We start from the raw sequence: 21,243 nt of genomic DNA, 5'->3' as shown, positions 1-21,243 counted from the left end.
GGTCCTTAAAATGATACTGGAGAAACTAGTATCCACAATAAATAAAGAACTGGTGTCATAAAACAAGAACAGGTCACTGGGAAGAGCAATTGGAAATCATGAGATTAGAGTCTAGTCACGAGCACAATTCCTGCCTCGTAATATTACTCAATATAGTACTCATTCCTGAGAACAATAATATTAGCATCAGATTATTCTCCTTGTTTCTCCCACTTATCCCTAATGAAAAGGGAGAGGAGGGGGAAGCAGGACAGATGTTTGATCCTATTAAATCATTAAAGATACATGTCAGGAGGGGGATGCGTATAGTACGCTGGCATGAGGGACTCCCCTCATTGATGCAATGCCCAATGGAACAGCCATGATTTGTAAAAATTATTTTTTAAAAAAGAACTTAAAAGCCATGGGAAATTGTCCTGAGGGCATGCAGCACATAAAGAAACATTTATTCAATAAAATCTACCAATCCCCAATGGGAACAGTGAAAGTCTCTGGTATTTGAGCAATGATCTACTTCCTACTGCACCTCCCTCCCCTACCAGCTTTAATTTATCCAATAAATGTAATAAATCTTTACTAAGGATCTTTTATGTGATAGCCACTAGGTATAAAATGATGAGTGAGGCAAGTTTCTCAGCATGAAAAGTTCACGAACCATCATCACAACATACTACTTTCATAACAGCTAAAACATACTCAAAGTTTACAGCAGGCTACGAATGGTCTTAAGCTTTTCATATACATTATTTCTTTTAAACTTTATAACAATTCTGTGACCCTTCTTATCTTTACTGACATGAGCGAAAACAGAGGCACAAGGGTCCAGCTAGCAGCTGATGGCCAGCCCTACCCTGATCCACACACATGGCATCCCACGTTGATACCACAGGATCTCTTGGCAGCTTCTGTGGGGGGGGGGGGGGGAGTGGCCATGATTCTCTGGGTTTCAGCTCTTCCTTCTCCCACCTTTAGATCTTTAAAAATAAGCTTTTGTTCAGAGATTGCCCTCTCTGTAGCTCATATAGCTTCTTCCTTAATGATCTTAACCTTATGGTTATCTCTCACTTGTTCTACAGTATATGACTTGGCCTTTCCCCTTATTATATTGAAACATTGTTTTTATCACTATTGACACCTATAAGAGTCTTGCAAAACTTTAGGAAGATACACAAAAATATATATATATCCAAAACCATGTTGTCCAAAAGACTCAAAAGGATGTTAGTTAGGGTTTTATTGGAAACTCACATCATACCAGGCCTGGGGGAAAAAAATAGAAATTTCCTTCTCTTTAACCTCTTCACATTTTCTAGAAACTACGGTTTAAGTCTGTGGTTGATTCCCTGGTAACTGTAGTTTCCAAGGCCACTAGAAACAATAGAGAAGCCAAGCTGGCGTCTTGGATATACCTGTGAGTCCTCCTATAGTAACACAAAGTCAGTAACACCCAATGGACTTACCATAGCCGCATGATCCATGGGTTTCCAAATATATCCCATGATCTGGTTGAATGGCATCACCAAAGATATGACAAAAACACATGCTTGACTTTAAATTTAAATCCACTGGAGAAGACCAGCTCCCTAAATTTTTTTTTCCCCTACTGTTCCTGAGGTGATGCTGAGGCACAGCTCAATTTGAGAGGCACTGGATAAAGGCAAAATGGTTAGTCCTAAGCTCTAGAAAGCCACTGTTAGACAAGCTTGCCCTGGTGAGAAGCAGATCCATGTTCCCCCCATCAGTACATCACCGTCCATACACCAAAATCCTTGATCTTTATATTCTCTACATCAGAGGTTCCCAAAGTGTGGTCCACAGACCACAGACCACACCTCCACGGGATACCTGAGGCCAAAATGATTCTCCTGACACCTGTAAGTACCTAGTGTCCTTTTTCACTATGTTGACTCATGGTGCAAACACATCCATGGGCACTCTGTTGGTATCTTTGCACAAACCAATCAGTAGCAGCAAACTGCAATCACAGTTGTATTTTTCACGACTGATTCACAGAAAAATGATATGTTTTATCGAGAATATCCTTGATTCAAAAAGTTACAATAATGAGTTTTATTAAAGCTTGACCCTGTGGGCGTGTCTTTTTAATACTCTGTGTGATTATATGGAAAGTATACCTAAAGTGCTTTGCTGCGTAATGAGATGTGATAGTGGTTTCAAGGAAAACCACCCAGGCAATCATTGGCATTGCAAGCTAAACTATCTAACTTTTACATGAAATGCGATTTTTAGTCAAGAAACAACTGACAATAGAAAAAATGTGAATTGTTCCAACTGGAGCATTTGGGAGACATTTTCTTACAAATGAACAGAGTGAACCTAACATTTCAAGGAAAACAAATTATGGCATTTATTTCAGGTAAGAAAATGTGAACACTAAAGTGAAAATTAGGATTTTTAAATAATTCTTGGTTTTGCTTCCCAGTAAGCATTGGGAAGGCTTTCCTCATGAGACTGATGATGCTAGTAATGCCCGTGCTTTTTGGTATGAGTTAAAAATACCAAACGATGAATCATGTAACACTACATCAAAAACTAATGACTAATGTAACATAATAGTAATAAAAAAAACTCTGAATAAGCTGAAAATTTGCACATAACGAGTGCATGACCCTACAAACAAGGGCAAAGATCTATTCCAAGTACAAGACAGACCAACGAATTTCAATGTGATAAAAGTTTAGTGTGGCAAAAAGTTTATTGTTTTGGTTTTCAGATTCTACATTGGAACCAACCTTTGAGAAACTACCAGTTGTCAAATTTAGGTGTGGTCCTAGAAAAGAATATCCACAATTATCTGAAAAGACTAAAATACTCCTTCCCTTCTGCATATGGTGTGAGGCTGGGTTTCTTTTGTATTTGAACCAAAACAACCTATCACAAGATGATGAATGCATATATAGAAACCCAACAGCCTTCTATAAAGCCAGCCATTAAAGAGATTTGCAAAAATTTAAAACAATGCCAATATTTCCACCATTGTTTTTATATTTGAAAAATATTTTTATTAAAATATGTTATTTATGCTTACCAGTAATGGATATATTATCATTTGAAGTTACTTAATAAATAAACATTTCAAATGTTATATTGTGCAATATGTTTCAATGTGGAATATGATTAATATTGATATTTATCACTCACATAAACAAAATCTCCTTGGGGACCCCAAAACCTTTTTAAGAATATAAAGTGGCCTTGAGAAGAAAAACCTTGGGAATCATCTTATGAAGCTTTCTGATCTCTCTCTTTTTTTTTCAACCTTGTACAGAGGGAGCATGCGCCTGTGCCTTTTCTAAGATAGAGTAAAACTCATTTTGTAGGTACAGGCAGGCTGGATATTGCTGTGAGAGCATAAGCCTTAGATTTCCCGGAGTAGCCTTTTATTCACCCACCTTAACGACTCATTAGGGGTAAGTTATAAGGGATGCTCTGGCTCTAACTCCTCTGATGGCATGGAGGAAGGAAAGAGATAGGAAGAAATTGAAAGGAGAAGATCACTCTCTAGATATACCAAATTACTGGTTATTTCCAGAATATATGATCCCATTCTTCTGTATATATGTTCGGGATGTGCTCTGCTTGGAATCTTCCCAGCCTACATTTCCACTTGAAGAATTTTGGTTTTTCCGGACAAAGTTAAGTCCCTCCCTGGCCACTTTACTCCCTCCCCCTCCTTTATGCTACTTTAACGACATGTAGGTTCTTATTTAATCACCGTGATCCCAGGATATTATCATTGGAATCATGTGTTTATCGGGTGCAGAGTTCTCAAGCACCAAGGCCAATGTGAAAAAAGATTGGCTTTATTTATCTGTAACTGGATTTAGTTTTATCACAACATATGCTTTACCCAATGGCCTAGGACTTAATAAGCATAAAGTCAAGCCATTTCAATCAATTCACATTTTTCTTGTTAGTCTAAATTTTCAACTTCTCCCGTATGTCCTCTGATTTGCAGCAAAGTCTTTGGGTCAGATGTGGTAGGGAGCCGGTGGGGAGGTGATGTGACACTTAGGGACTTTCATCTGGGTTCTGCCATAGCACCCAGTCATCCGTGCCATGATTTACACAGCAAGAGCAAATTTGGTATAATGTCAGAAATTTTAGGGGGATTAGCTATAAAACAAATAGAATATGTGAAAGTGGAAAATGATGTGATATGCATGTCTGAAAAAGTGTGCGTAAGAAAATTAAAGAGAACCTCTAATTTGAGAGCACAGCAGTACCATGGAGAGAAACCAAATGTGGTTCTAGGGGTAATTGTTTCAGACCCTGGATCTTAGTAATTGTATTCCTGTAAGTATCCAGTATGTGAACTTGCTGCAATCCAGAGAAAATGATTCATTCCGTAGCCTCTGGATAATAAAAGGGATAGAATTGACTTTGAAGTGGTAAATCTTGTTATAAATTGAATTCTTCTGATCAAGTGGCTTTTGGTCATTTAGAATTCACTTTGAACGTATCCTCCTGCAAGTCCTCATAAAATGCTGGAACCCGGGTGATCAGTGTAACCTCGGGACAAATTGTGTGCAGAATAAAATCGCAGATGTCTCCATGTTCTTCATTGTTTCACAACCACAGACGTACTTGCAGAGACAGGCAGCCAGTGCCAGGCTAGTCCATTTCTCCGTTCAGCTCTCCAATCAGCTTGGCTTGGCGCGTTGGAAGACATCAGTTTTCGAGGGGGCCATTGCAGAACCCCTCTGTTCTGAAGATGCATCCCTAGCTGACATTTTTTCAAAGTGTTCCTGAAGCAAATGTGACGGGAGATACAAGTGAAATGAAAAGACGGAAAAGACTCGACTATTTAGGAAAATCCTTACTGTTAAAAAGGACCCTTAGAGTCCAATTTGTTTTTCCATCAGCCCACCAAACCCAACCACACTTGCAAAATTCACATTTACCTTCCAAACTAGTGTCAACAATAACAAATGCCAAGTGTGTAGAATTCCTGTATAATTGGTACATTATGCTTAATCTACACTATACTTTATCTATATTGGGTTTGTCGGTTAACTTTTGCTATAAAACAAGCCATCCGAAAACTAAATGGCTTAAAACCACATTTTATAATATTATTATTGCTTAAGATTTGGTGGGTTGCCTGGAAGGTGGCTGATCTCAATGGGCACAGTGGGGTACCTCTGCTCAAGTGTCTTTGATCATCCTCCTCAGATGCACAGAGTAGCCCAAGTGGGTGCATCTCATGGTGATGGCAGCTGTGTGAGAGGGCACATGGAACTACACAAGGCTTCTTAGAGTCTCAGCGTGGAACTGACACATTGTCACTGCCCACTTTTTCTAGTGACCAAAGCATGACACAGGACAGAGCCCCAAATCGAAGGGTAGGAAAATATATTCCACTTGTAGAGAAGGAACTCCAAGTTACACATCAAAGGACATAGATAGAGTAAAGGATGAGAAATTAAAGTAGTGTCTGTAGTGACATCTAGAATATTCTCATGTGCCCAAATTGTACATGATCATCAAAAAAGTACATCACTAATAAACAGGCCTTCCAACTAAGGAAATAGGTCCTAACACTTTGGAAAACCTTATCTCAACTTAACTCAGAAAGCCACAGAGAAGTTGGCAAGTGTGCCAACACAAACAGGATGGAAGTCTTCGATACAGATGCAGAGAATTTGGAGGAAAGAGAAACAAAAACCAAAAATAAAGCAAAACCCAGCAGCCAATGATATGGTGACCATTCCAGGGGAAGACCTCGTACTTACTTCATGACATGGCCAGGTCTACGACCATCGGATGAGGGCATCTGCAAGACAGAGCAGCTGGGGAAGGGAACTCACCTTCCCATGACATCAGCTGTGTCAAAAAGTGTCCTGGTCTTTCCAGCAGGTGGAGGTGGCTTCACACACAAAAATGAAGAGGCATGTGCATGTGGAGAGCGCAGGCGGACAGCTTTAGGAGAGTTGGCTATTTTTATTTATTGATTACCTGCAATATGCCAGATGGCTTATATGGAATATCACAAGCCCCTCCAAAACATTTTGAGGTAGATATTTTTATTCCATCTTAGAAATGATGCAGCAGAAGCCCATTGTAGTAAAGTAACTTAGAACCAGGAACCTGTTAGGCTGTAAAGCAAATATAAATTCATGTAAGATTGATTCCAAAGTTCACGGTTGAATTCAGTGTCAGATTCCTAGATCTAGAACAAGAGTGACCATTGCTGTAGTCTGAATGTTTGTGTCCCCCTCAAAGTCATATGTTGAAATCCTACCTCTCAATGTGATGGTATTAGGAGGTGGGGCCTTTGGGAGGTGATTAGGTCGTAAGAGTGGAACACTCATGAATGGGATTGGTGCCCTTATAAAGACCACTGCAGAGAGCCTCCTGCCTCTTTCACCAGGTGAGGACACAGTGGGAAGTCTGACCCAGAAGGTCTTCATCCAACCACGTTGGCAGCTGATCTCGGACTTCCAGCCTCCAGAACTGTGAGAAATAAATTTCTGTTGTTTCTAAGCCACCCCGTCCATGGTATTTTGTTACAGCAGCCCGCAGGGACTAAGACAGCTATCATAAGGGTTATCATCACCAAAACCTGGGCTTAGAGCACCAATCAAGTGAAGCAGATGTGGAGATCGGGTTACAAACCTGAGATTTAGTTTCAGCAACACACCCCAGGTACTAAAGTTGATTTGCTACATTCAAGTCTGATCAGGAGGTGCTGGGACTGGATACTCAGGCTGGAGGTCCCCTACCCCTTCCCTTTATGTGCATGCAGAGGGTGGTGGGGCATCAGAGCCTAGGGGGAGAATAGGCCTAAGGAAGGCCATCCTGCCCTTCTAATGTGGACAGGAGGATGGTGGGGCAAAGGCCTGGGAAGGTTGTTTTCCCAAAAGGCAGTCACAGTGGACTGGAAACAGAAAGTCAGTTGATCTTCAAGACTTCCGCTGAATAATTCTCTTTGGCTACTCTGCATGTGTATGCACCTCTTAGCCCCGTGCCACCTGAAGAAAGAGTACATATTGGGTGTGAGGAAGTAAAGAAATGCCATTTCAGCCAGTCTATGCTTCTTTTCTTTCCCATTAAATCTGGTTCTTGAACTCAAGTCTTGACTCTTCTCCAAGAAGTGTTTCTGTATTGATGGTGTGTGGATCACTTCTCTACTGTGAATTCAATTAATACAATTTATTGGACACAAATGGTGACAGGCACTCCAGTAAGTGCTTTAAATTCTTCTAATTCTCATCACAAATTTGAAGTAGGCAGTAATATATCAACTCCAGGATGAGGACATCAAGGCTTAGACATGCTGCCCAAAATCACATAGCTAATTGGTGGCCGAACCAAGATTTCAGAGATCTGTCTGATTAGAAATACATGTTCTTTATGTGCCAAGATCTTCCTTTCTCTTTATGGAAAAAGTCAACAGCTCAGAGTTCTACTGATGTTTAAACCTCTTGAAACCATTATGATCATCACCATGGAATTTATGACACTTTCTTTTTTCTACAGAAAATATTTTGTATTTTGCAGCACCTGCGAGAGAAGGTTTTGTGTCTTCTACCTCAACCTCTCTCATCCTTATAATGATTTAAGCCATTAATGTCTGTTATTAAATTAGCAGTAATTACTTACCAAATTATTACCTAGGGACTTTCATACAGGATCAGTTTGTAAAAGATGTTCAAGAATCCTCTACTGCTATAAAAAGTAACCCCCCAAACAAAACAAAATTGTTTGTGTAATGTGGATATGGATATGGAATTACAAGGAGAATTGTATTTAGTGCAAGTCATGCAAATGATATTGACCTAACTTTCTGAAAACCACTCCTAAGTACTAGAAATAGTAGTGGAAGCAAAAAAAAAAAAACAACAACAACAACAACAAAAAAAACTAATGAATCTTCTCCCTGTTCTTCATGTTGCTGACTGGAAGATCCAGAAATGGGTTGCTAATTCTGTTATAAAATGTTATTTTGATTTTAAAAGAAAGAGCAATGAACGAAGATTAATAACATTGATTCCTGAGTGCTAGATATGCCATTAACTTGTGTAGAATTTTGGAATGTAATTTTCTCATTCTATAGTTCCCTAATCTATAAATATAGAACAGACTACATGGATTCCAAGGTCTTTTCAGTCTAAAATTTACATAAATGAAAGTTTTATAACTATACATATACCTACCATGGTTTTATAGTCAAAATTATTTCCAACCACTGAATTGTTAATTTCCTTTTATTTTAAACAATATCATAAAGAAAAATACAGTTAGCTCAAATAAGATGGAATACATTATCACAATAATATGGTGGTTCCAAGGAAACAGCGGTTTTACTCTGAAAATCTAAGAGGTGGAACTTTTAGGTTCTTCTTGTTAGCATTTTCTTTGCAAATACAGATGACTTCACCAAGTACCTGGGTGGGAAATGGTGGTTGACTCCCTTAGGGAGGGCATATGCATACTCTAGGTGTGAAAACAAGAGGGAGGGTGGTTATTTGCCAAGCAGAAGAGGTGGACTGGAGCCGCTGCTATTCATCCTTCCGAATCTATTTTTAAGAGCTGTGTTGGAATAGGACAATGTCAGAGTAACAAAACAGAAGCGCTGGGTCCCTGGCATCATGAGCTATCATTTCTTTTTTTGCCTGACTTCTTTTAGGGGAGGGAGAAGGGCTCTATGGAGTTTATATCATGGCTTGTGTATTTTCCTTGATTTTATATTCAGCTGAATACAATCCCTGCAGATGAATCTTCTATTTCTAATTTCATATGTATTTTTATTATAGCTGTTGAATTTATTAAATACACAGGCAGTATCTAGTAAAATAATCATAACACTATTTTCCCATTTAGTCTGTAAGAGCTATGAATTATACCAATAGGTTTATTATATTAAAGCCTACCTGTATTCTTGGGATGAATCCTGCTAACATTTCGTTGTATTATGTCTTAAACATATTATTGCTGGATTTTGTTAACTGATAGTTTATTAGGGATTTGTATATCTGGTTCATAATTGAAATAGACATATATATTTTACATTGTATCTGTGGTTTTGGAATCAAGTTTATCTAGTTTTTACTCTTTTACTATTTTCTTGAACTTTTTCTATAAACAAGTATTAAATTTTGGTTCCAGGTTTGGTAGCAATCTCTTACAAGTCTGGGACTTTTAAGAAGTAGATATATTTCTTAACCATTTCTATTTCTTTAATACTTCTTTTTTTATTCAAGTGTCTGATTTCCTGCTGCACTAATTTTCAAAGATACTGAAATAAAATTTATGTAAATAGAAGGTATCCATTTCAGTATAAAATATGATGATCTTTAATTTTTTTAAGTAAGCTCTATGCCCAATGTGGGGCTTGATCTCGTAACCCCAAGATCAAGAGTCACATGCTCTCCTGACAGAGGCAGCCATGAGCTTCTCAATTTGATGATCTTTGATAAAATATATGCTCGTGTAAACACCACCACAAACAACATATAGACAATTGCTATTGTTCTTCCCACCCTTTACCCCAGGAAACACTAATCTACTTTCTGTCTATTGACTTAGATCTTTAATTCTTCTCAACAGTTTTCTGTAGTGCTATAGCTTACATATTAAAAAAAAAAAATCCCTAATGTTTCATGTTTTCAAAGCCATTGTAAATGTATTTTTAAGTTATATTTTCCAACTGTTACTACCTAGTAGCTTACATCCTGTGACCTTGCTAAAACCACTTATTTGTTTTAGTAGGTTTTTGGATTCAGGGATTTTTTTTTTTTTTTATTCACAATCATGTATTTTGTTGAAATATTAGAAAATATGTGTTTGCATTTTATTTACTTTTCTTATTGTATTGTGTGTGCTAGAACTTCCAATACTGTGTTCAATAAACATAGTAACAGCAGGTGTCCTTGCCCTGTTGCTGATTTTTGGAAGACAGTGTTCAGTCTTCCAACATTAAGTATGTTGCTAGTTGTAAGTTCTTCATTGTTGTCTTTTCTCAAGTTGAGGATTTTTTTCTTCTATTCCTTGTTCCTTGAGAGATTTACATAAAAGAATGTTGGAGATTGCCAAACACTTTTTTTTTTTTACATGTATGGTTCTAGCTATTTTTTCCTTCTCTATTCTGCTAAGATTGTGCATTACATTGAATGATTGATTGAATCTTGTATTACAGGGATGAACTCTACTAGGTCATAGTACATTACTGATTTTTTAATTGCTGGATATATATTAGATTTTTTAGCTGTAGCTATTAGGGTAAAACTATTTTTCATTAAAAACATTTGAAAGATACAGTAGCTTTAAGAATTGATGGGCTTACTTTTCTCTCACATAGTAGTAAAGTGAATATTTTTGGCTGGCAGGCAAGGCTGGGTTTCATTTTCATATGTTTCCAGGAGTCCTTCAAGACCCACATATGTTCCAGGCCTTCTGCCAACCACTGTGGGAGTGCTATCCCTGGCATGACTGAATCTGGGGTTTCCTGTTACCCAGGAGCCCCACATCTGAGCTGTGACCAGCTGAAGAAGGTGAAAGCGAAGGACATACAGTAGACTTGTCTGCAATGTCAAGCCCCAAGTGTCATGGTGGCATACTCCATATCTGGTTCTATCTTCTTAGCGATTGAATCATGCCCTACAGAGGGGACAGGAACATGAAACAGATAGCATGGTCACAGGAGCACAGGGAAAATGAATTTTGGTGGGCAAGGAGCTGTACCAGAAAGGCTGTTCTTTGCTCTTGTTTTCTACTTTTATTGTCCTATGTCCTAGCACGTTGTCTGTGTGATGCTTGTTTTTGAGTTTATAAAGGCTCTGGTGGTTTGAAATTTGAAATCTCATCATTTAGATAATTTTATCTCTCATTATATTTGTTTTTTTTAATTTATTTTATTTAAATTCCGTTAATTAACCTATAGTGTATTGTTAGTGTCAGAGGTAGAGAGCAGTGATTCATCAGTTGCATATAAGACCCAGTGCTCATTCCATCAAGTGCCCTCCTTAATGACCCCTGTCCCCTCCAGCAACCCTCCGTTTGTTTCCTATGGTTAAGAGTCTCTTATGGTTTGTCTCTATCTCTGATTTCATCTTATTTTATTTTTCCCTCCCTTCCTTTATGATCTTCTGTTTTGTTTCTTAAATTCCACATATGATTGAAATCATATGATATTTGTCTTTCTCTGATTGACTTATTCTGCTTAGCATAATATATATTTGTCTTTTTGATTAATTTGTGAGAAGTGTATATTAAAGTTTTCAAATAAAAATATGCATGTATTTATTTCTCTGTGAATTTCTGGTGTCACTTTATAGAGTTTAAGTCTGTATTGATACAGGCATATAAGTTCTTAACAGTTATACCTTTTTTTTTTTTAACCCATATATAATACCTCTATTTGCCACTGGTATATTTTCTGTTTTGCTAAAAGAGAAGGATTAAATAAGATCCAGGGTCTCACAGCACAATTCCTAAAAAGTCCAGGCTTTAATTGAAAATCACAGGTCATACCACCTACTTGAAAGATCTCAAACAAAAGGCAATCAATAGATGGGAGAAAAGAGGGAAATAATGTCAAGATTATCTGACAAAGATTTCAAAGCAGCCATTGTTAAAGTACTTAAATGGCCAATTACAAATATGCTGGAAACAACAACAGCAAACCAAAAACAAACAGAAGCTTAGAAACAGAAAGTCGCAACAGAAAAAAAAAAAGGTGAAGATATAAAGAACTGAATGGAAATTTGGTAAGTTTTCAGCTTTCAATACAGTGACTGAAACATTTTTAAATGAAACTCTAATTTTGTAATATGGATTCTGAGGAAATGTAAAAGACTTTCTAATAGTTTAAGAGCATCAATCTCTCTTTTGTAATTTGCAAAAGTTTTCCCCTCTCGTTATGCATTTAAGTGCCTGTTAAGGTGGCTGCAGATTCTGGTTTCCGAAGGTGGATCATCAGCACAGACTGCTAGTGCTCCAGTCTCTAAAATTAATGTCTGAGAAATTCACCTGAGAGAGGCTCTTCCCGGAGCACTTATGGAGACAACACAGCCACCTCAAGAGCTCAGTGACAAGCACAGGGAATAGACTGGGGAGACATTTTAAATTCACTATTCCTCTCCCTGCATTACGTGGGGAGATGAACTGCTGTCCTTCTGCCTGAAAAGACAAATTAGCAGCAACAGCTCAAGATGGCATTCTACCTTCCTTCTTCCTTTCTCCCTCCCTCCTTTCCTCCCCAACTCCTTTCTTTATTTTTTTTCTTCTTTTCTTCCTTTCTTTCTAACATTATCTCTGGGTTGAAATTGTAACCTTATTCACTCATTTGGAATTTGCTTTTCAACTTTAATCCGTTTGAGTAGGTGGAGTTCTGCAGCCCTTCTCCACATTGCAAACCGCTTCTCTCAAGCACTCTCCTGCACGCCTGATAAAAAGCTTTGTTTTTTTCCTAGTTTTCCCGTCTGTGTCAGCTATCACTCCCCAAATAATGCATTGTCTTCTCCTCCAGAATTCCTCTCCCTGAATGAACTGCTTGTTTGTCCAGTAATATCCCTGTACGGCTGAAGAATCAGATAGCTAATCTTCTGTCCATTTATATTTACTCAAAACTACCGTAATTATTGCTTTCAGTATTCTAATGACAATCTGTTGGTTGCTTGACCTATTTCTGGCTGCATTCGTTCTAGGCTCTGTAACTATGAAGGTTAGCAAGGTAGACGTGAGCTTTATTCCAGGTGGCTTACAGCTTCGTTGGGAAGCCTGATAATCAGCAGTTCAAGTGTATTATATTGGGGAGTCCCAGACAACCTGCTTTGAAGGGAGAAGGAAGATTAAAGTGAAGTTTTGCACCTACTCTCACTTCTTGGCATTTTGTATTCTTTTCTCTTCCCCCTCTTTATCCCTGAACGGTGTCTTCTGCTTCATTTTTCCTTCATACCTTTCTTTCCCTCTTCCAACCTAAGGTGAATTTTTTTGGACTCAGAATCTGGAACTGGAAGGACCTGTATAAATCAGTTATTCAGATTTCCTCACTGTAGATCGGGAGAAGGACCAGAAGAACAGGGAGACTTGCTGCACTAAAGTGCCACTAAGCAGGGCAGGCCAACTGTCTCCTGCTTTCTCCCAGGCTCCCCGCCCTGCTGCGGTTCCTGCCTTCCAGGAGCAGAGCACTGGTGTGGTATCATCTGGAACACTTGTTTCCTTGACACTTACCATTCCTGCCCCTTGAGGTTGGTTTTCCATGACGTGCATATCCCTCAGTTGTACCAGAAGCTTCTTGAACCCAGGGATACCCTTTTTGCCCTTTCCCACCATGTGCCAATCTACAGGAGAGCTTCTTCCTCCCTTGTGGGGCTTCTCAGGCTTCCAAGAAGACTGAGATTTGTTTCCAGGCTTAGTACTTAGTACTGTGGCAAGTTGTTTACCTTTGACAGTTTCCTCATCTGTGAAGGAGAAAATAAAAGAGCTTACTTGAATTTTTTTTTCAAATTTTTGTTAATAAGATCATGTAGGCAAAGTTCATGGTTTATGTTCTGAAGGTGATCATTGATCGACGGGCTATGACTCCTTCAGCCACTCCCATGCCCTCCAGGTTCCTGTGTCACCTTGTGATTAAAACCTGACCTTCTTCTGTCCAGTCCTCCAGGTGGCCATTCAAGATGGCTGTCAGACCACATACACCACATTTTCCTGAACTTTCCTTAATTCCCAGAGTTTACTCTGTTTCATCTGTGTCTGTTTCCCAGACTAAACGGTAAACAATTCAAGGTCAGAGGGTATAAATTATTTATCTCAGTATTACCTCAGTGTCTACCTAACGTTTTTCCTACAGTAAGTGCTAAATAAATGCTGCCATAATAAGGACGTGTTCTTCATTGGATTAGTCATGCATGAAACATCTACTGAACACCAACATTGGCTCACTTTTCATACTATTGCTTGACACTGGATTCTTAACGTAAAAAGATCCTGAAGAACTGTTTTTAATAAACCAATGGTAGAATGAGTAATAAAGCCAAATCATGTAGGTTTGACTTGGTAGCTAAATATCAAGCTTAGTTCTTGGTCTGAGAGGTGGCAGTGGTTCAGGTGTCTGAGGGTGTCTGACTTTGACTCTCTACATCTACCTCTGCAGAACTGCCAATGACCCAAAATTGGAGGACGTACAGCTGTCATCTCTGGAATGAGAAGTGTGATGCCCGTTAAAGAAGAAGGCCCCTCTCACAGCTAGTTCAAGGCCCTGCAAAGACCAGGGAGTAAGTGAGTGACCACACATGCAAAGGCATATAATCTTACCAGAGCAGAGAGCTCCATTGTCTGTACAAGTCTAGTCAGAACCTTTTATGAACATTAACTTGGTCTCCCTCTATAAATACCAAATCTTCCCGGCTGGAGAGAAAAGCTATAAATCACCAAAACAAACCAGGGAAGTAGAAGAAAAAGAGAAAGAACCCTTCTTTTAGTGTCTTAAAACACCTTCTTGTGTTTCATCTCTGTGGCCTGTTTCTGTTTTGAGTTCATCCTTGGTTATGGACCCACCAAGTATTGGTTTTATAGATTTTGCTAAGGCCCTGTGTCAGCCTTTGCAGTTTGGGCCCAGACATCAGCATGATTTAAGTAGAGAATTAGTCTGGCAAGCATATCACCAACTTAGACTGGAGAAGAAATATGCAGGGGGGCAGACTTACCAAAAGCAAATCACTTCTAACTTCCTAAAGAAGTCTGTACAGAAAAGACTTTTTTGTACATCTGTACAGATTTCTTTTCTCTGTTTATCTTACTTCCATTTTTTGTTACATGACTTTCTCACAGCTTTTTATGATGGACATATGTGTATATTTAAAATGTGCTAACGCATACTTAAACACCCCAATGTGTTACATTGTGATATGCATTCAGAGCTTCATTAAAATAGCGGCAACAAAAGGCTAACTACTAAAAAAGTCCGAATTCAGAATTAGCTAGGTCCTGTGGAGTGAGAGTTCTCTTCTGGAATTAAGCAGGAAATATACCAGGGCAATATTCAGGCTTGCGGGGTCTTCTGTCAGCTGAGTGCTTTTCCCTTTGTGCCACTGGTCTACAGGTGCCGAAGATGACTGGTCTACAGGTGCCAAAGATGAAGGACACATCTCCAGGCACACAACTGAAAACAGTGCCCATGACGAGGCTTTGTCTCAGGAAGGCTTTCGGAATTATGCCTGGGTCATGTTCTCCCCCTTGTGTGTACATTATGGGCTCCCTCAGAAAGCAGTGAACGGACACATTGTCAGCATGACCTTGGTCTCCTTTTATCTTTGAATCCTTGTCATTCAGCTAAGACTTCATTCCCAGTTGCTGAGATGAGGTCTAAGCAGCATCAGGCGAGAGAATGGCAAGTCTGAGAGGAAGACCCTTTGTCTGCTTTTCTTAGGATGAGGCAGGGAAGGAATCACCTTCCTCACTGCAGAGTGCAATGATCATGGTGACTTACATCAGAGTCTCGTTATGAAGAATAACTGGCAAAGGATTGTAAATTCGATGAGAAATGTTTATTAATTAAATGATAACAAATGTTGCTTAGAGACTGGCAATTTTTTCTTGGTTGGCAGGACAATGGGGTCATTTTTTTCTTCTTCTCTTGGTTCTGCAAGATTCATTGCCAGTGAGGGATATGTGACTCTTCCTTTTGTCAATTTATTTTTCTAGCCCCATGAAATGCGGCTCTCAATGGCAGGGGCCAAAGACACAGTCGAACTTATCATGTATGAAAGGAGGCCGTTCGATGCCAAGGACAAGCACGCAGAGCTCCATGGAGACCCAGAGGCTGCCGGAGGGTAGAGGACCTGCCTCCATGATGCCTAGTGAAAGAGCCCGTGGCAGGGAGCCATCTGCCCAGAGCAGTTCACAGGCAAAGCACCGAACTTCTCGTATTTGGGGGCTGGGAGATGGGAAGTCACAACATGTAGGGTTTCACTGTAACGGAGTAGAGCTGGCCTCATGTGTCAGACGCTAAGGTGCTGGTATAATGGATGGGATTGATGCAGTTTAAGAATTTCATTTACAGAGAAAACGCAGACCAGGTAGACACCTGGGGTTTAGAGAGTGCTTCACAGCCAGGACCCAGGCTCCCAGGGGAGAGGGAGTCAATGTCCAGCATGGAGTATTTTCGGGGAGAGGCCCAGCCATCTAAGGTACTTCTGGGGTCTACCACTTTGCTCTCTTGACTTATCTTTCCTATCTTCTTGGTTTCCCATTTCCCTGTCTGAACTGCTCCCGACCAGCTCCTCTTTGGGGGGCCTCTGAGGAGCCGGGCACTTTGCTAGCTCCTGGGTGTGCCCCAGCCAACATTGCAGGGTGGCCCGGTCCCTCTTGGTCCTGTCAGCTGCTTGCTTCCTCCATGTCACTCTGTTCTACTGTTCCTACTTCTCTGATTCTTCTCATCTCTCCTAAGCCTGATGGGTTTTTATCTTGACTCCTGACCACTGGCTCTCAGTTTCCTAAAATTGGCTCTTATTTTCTCTTCATGCTTGTTTGATGCAGAGATGGAGAAGACCAACCTCCAGAGGCCCACCCAAGAATAGTCCCAGCCATCAGAGACCAGAATGGAAGAAGGTACAACCAGTTTGTGGGCCACCATCAGCGCCTGAGGCTGGGGGCAGTTTACCTCCCAGAATACCCACCCCCTTAATTTTTCAAGGAAGTTCCTTTGGGTACCAGACAATTTCTGTCTGGTTCCTTCATAGGACTGGTTCTAAGTTTTCAGGAACTATGCTTTGCATTTTTTAGCCTAGTTTTCTGAAACATTTAACAATTTTCATGGATCTGGATATTAGTATGAAACCCAGAAAGTCTAGCAGATATGGTTTCACAGGAATAGAGATATGATTCATTTGAAGCAGGAAGGAGGGGGTGGGAAGGTGGGGCAGGGTGAGGAAATTATGGAAAAAAAAGTATCATAACTATGAAATAAAACTGCATTTTTAATCATTCCTTGAAAAGGCAGCAAGACACAATGGAGCAAGCACAGGCTGAAGTATTACACCTGTGTCCAAATGTGACTCACCAATTCCACAGCTCACCGAGCCGAACCTCTTTAGAACCTCGGATACTAATACATGCCCCATGATACTGTGGTATAAAGTCAAGTGGATAAGGCACCTGATCCACTGCCAATGCTCAGGAAGTGTGCAAACTTTTCTTCCTCCTTCACGGTCTTATTAGATTACATTTTTCATAATGTTTGTATGTGGGTAATCTTTGTTTTTTTTTTTTTTTTTTTTTTTTTTTCATGGTCTCCTCTGTTTATTTGAACTGAACTTCGGGTTTAAACTTTTTTTTGCCTATCCTTCCTCCCCCAAACAAACACATCATTAAGGAAAAATGCTCAGTGGTTTTAGTGTGATTATTAATAAAAATAAAATATTCACATGGGGATTAAGAGGAATTAGCATGGGTCTATGCTGATCTACACTTGATTACCCATTACGCTTCCATGCCAAAGATAAAGAGGATCTGGGGAAATCCTTCCTCTCCCTTGGAAAGTTTATTAAAATGATAAATGAGGTTTTGGTGGCAGTTAATCAGCTCTAAAGTATTCTCTGTGGACAAACTCCACCCCTGCTCGTCAGGGGCATTCTGATGAGGAGAGCTGGTGGGAACACCGGCGAGTTGAGGCTGGGTAGTCAAGGTTACCAGGACTGCAGGATTCCTGGACACAGAACATGCCAAAACTACCACTGAATGTATCATAAATATTCGTCATTCTGAAACCTCCCTCGGCATGGATCATTTTCTTGGGATTCATCTCAAGAGAAATAGTCAATATATTAATTTTCCTAATGGCACTCGGCACTGACAAGGAATAATGAGGAGGCTTCATTATATGCCTCATGTTCCATCTGTCGCACAGCCACCGTTGACTATATTCACCTTGTAGTCATAGGATCAGCTAAAGCTACGAAACACTGCTTCTTTCTGGACTGAGTGTCATCTTCCCAAAAAGCAGGAAGACTTTGTTCAGAATTCAGTATCATAAACACAATCTCAAGGTTCTTGTATGCATTTTAGAGAATTCCTGCCCCCCACGTCTTGGTATATTAATATATTACAGAAGAAATGTAGAAAGAAGATGCCATATCTATTTTTCTATATTTTACTAACATACAGCCAGGGTCGGCTGTCTGGTCACTTTATAGGTAGTGGCATGAGAATATTTTGGTATGCTTACTTTCATGCTTCCAACATAGGCCCCCTTGAAGAAAGTTGAGGATTCGTGTGAGCCTTTGTCGAGATTTTATATCATTAAATAGCATCTCCAAGCACATTTTACAATGGAAAATAAATAAATAAAACGTACCTCCCAGACCATTGGGAGGATTACAACAAGGCACAGTAGGTGAAAAACTAGCACAGTACCTGGCGTGGCGTAGCTGATGGAGGCTTGTATTTTACTCATACAATAATAACCACAGGGGCCTGCTCACTTTCTGGTTTACATGGCTAAGCAAAAGTAGCTGTTGAGGGGGTGTGCATATGTCTCAAATGAAGGGGCATTTTTATCCATTGCTCAGAGCAGCTGTAGGACCTGCTGGTGGCTCCCCGGACTTAGAAAATGTGGTATATTGTTTCCAGTGTTCAAGATCTTACCAACTGACCCAAATCTATTTTTTATCTGCAGACCACAAGGTATATTTAAATAGTGATGTTATTATATGCATCATTTCTCCTGTTTGAAACCTCCTACACCCATCCCCCACTCCCAAATTCCTGCCGTACCTCCTTCTGTGTAGCTTTCCTGACCACAACTGGAAATCAACTCCCTGTACTGTAGAAGTCCAATGCGCTATCCATTGCGCCACAGAGCCTGTTCAACTCCCTGTACTGTAAACTTGTTTAAATGTTTGTGTGTGTGTGTGTGTGTGTGTGTGTGTGTGTCTGTCTGTCTGTGTGCATGTGTGGGTGTGTGCACATGTGTGTGGCTTTTAAAGTGTACTTATCCTAGTATGCCTAGTAGTATAATTTACCTATATAATCTCCTGTAATGGATAGCAATCCCTTAAAATGGTACTATCTAAAGACTTCATTGGTCATTAGGAAACCATGATCTGGGGAAAAAACAAAAATTTTGCAGACAAAAAAAAGCAAACCTGGGTTTGAGTTGAGACAGCCTTTTTGGGAAGGCCATGAGCCTTATAAACCAGGGTTCCTATTCCAGCTCTATCTGTGAAAATAAGCTATTATGTATTATCTTTTTGAGACTGAATTTCTCCATATGTAATAATGTAATAATATATATCTTGCTGGATGATTGCAAAGATTATATAAGATAATGCATATAAAACACTTGGCAACTGGCAGACACAATGAAAAGTAGCTGTGATTATTCCACTTACTGAGGCATGGGGATAGGAATCCGTTCTTGTCAAATGTGTACTCTGTACCTGGCACTGACAGGTTAGCTCTTGCAATTGTCATTGGGATCTTATTTTACAGATGAGAAACCTGCATTCTGCAAAGGGTAAGAAATGCACCCAAAGCCAGTCCATGCTGTAGTGTGCCTAAGACAGGGTGTGAACCTGGGTCTGGACCCCACCCCCATCTCTGTGCCATGTAGCTTCTCCGGGAGATTTTGTCAAGTCAGGGGCAGAAGACATGAAGGTTCTTGGAAACACCAGAAAAACCGTATCCTAAATCAAGCACAAGATCAGAATTTTGAACTGTGATGAAGTAGCCCAAACAGAGATATAAAATTATGATCATTTTATTGCTTGTATTTCATAAATTGATCCTTCAATCCACTCAGAATATCTGTCATGAAACTGTATAACAAATAATTTAAGAAACAGAGTTAATGATTATAGGTTGAATTGTGTGCCTCCTGCCAAGGTCATAGGTTGGAGTCCCAACCCCCAGTATCTCAGAATGTGACTCTGTTTGGAGACAGGGTCTCTACAGAGGAAATCAAGTTCAAATGAGGGTATGAGGGTGGGCTCTGACCCAATCTGACTGGTGTCCTTATGAAAAAGAGAAATTTGGACACAGAGGTGCACAGAGGGAGGCTGATGTGAAGACACTGTGAAAAGACAGCCATCGGCAAGCCAAGGAGAGACACCAGCCTCCAGAACCCTGAGACCATGCATTCCTGTTGTTTAAACCACTCCCTCCACCTCTATGTTACTTTGTTACCGAAACCCAAACAAGTGTGCACCAGAGGGAAAGTGACATCATTTAACGTTGCATGAGTGATTTCTGCTTTGAGTTGTGCCATGCAACTTTGTGACTATCTGTAACTGAAATTAACCTCAGAAGTCTAAATTGGAGGCCAGTGAGCACGTGATGCCTAGTGTGTGTATGTCTGACACAATCCAAACCCTGAGCGCTGATAGCAGGTGCATTGACTTCACGCAGAAGATAGCCCAAAGCCACTGGGGTCGTGGTCTGCACGTACTCATCCTGCACTAAGGGATCACAGCTTGCAGGTTGGCCTCTGGAAGGTAGTTGTTCATTCTTACCTAAACCAAACTCTTTGATAGATCAGATCACATTGTACGTAGAGTCATGAAATCTAAGTTTTTAGTTCAGATCAGCTACATGGCTTTGGGTGATGATGTGGCCTAAAATGTTTGCTCCCCACCAAAAAAATTCATATGTTGAAATCCTAATCCCCAAAGTAAGAGTGTTAGGAGGTAGGGCCTTTGGGAGGCGATCAGGTCCTGAGGGCAGGGCCCATGATGGGATTAGCACTCTTGTAAAGGGCACTGCACACCTCACCCCTCAGCCACGGGAGTTACAGTGAGAAAGTGGTGTCGGCGTGCAGTGGGTTCCCGCCAGACACCAAATCTGCCAATGTCATGTGCTTGGATTTCCAGCCTCCAGAACCTCGAGAAATAAATGTCTGCTGCTTATTAACCACCCAGTCTGTGCTATTTTGTGATAGCAGCCAGAAGGGACTAAGACAGGTGAGTTGAACTCCACACTTTGCTTCTGCATCCCTGGGAGGGCCCATCGCTCGCTGGCCCCACACTTGCCCCTCTAGGGTTTGAGATGAAACTGGCCTGCCATGGGAATACACTGCACTCTTTGGAATGTTCAAGTTCATTCATGGACTTCAGACTTTTGGAACTTTGTGAAGCAAGTGTTTTGTGTTTCTGGATCTCTATTGTGGAAACTCTTTTCAAAAGAAGCAAAGTCAGTGGAAACCCAAAATGTACAAGTTCTAACCTGAGCAGAAGGCTTGGCAAGCAATATCCTGTAAGAACAAAGCAGCCAGCATCCTCCCTC

The sequence above is a fragment of the Eumetopias jubatus genome, unplaced genomic scaffold (assembly GCF_037043125.1).
Source record: "Eumetopias jubatus isolate StellerSeaLion01/CBP00866 unplaced genomic scaffold, mEumJub1_p1.0 scaffold_9, whole genome shotgun sequence".
Lineage (NCBI taxonomy): Eukaryota > Metazoa > Chordata > Mammalia > Carnivora > Otariidae > Eumetopias > Eumetopias jubatus.
Note: the sequence above shows the minus strand (reverse complement) of the source record.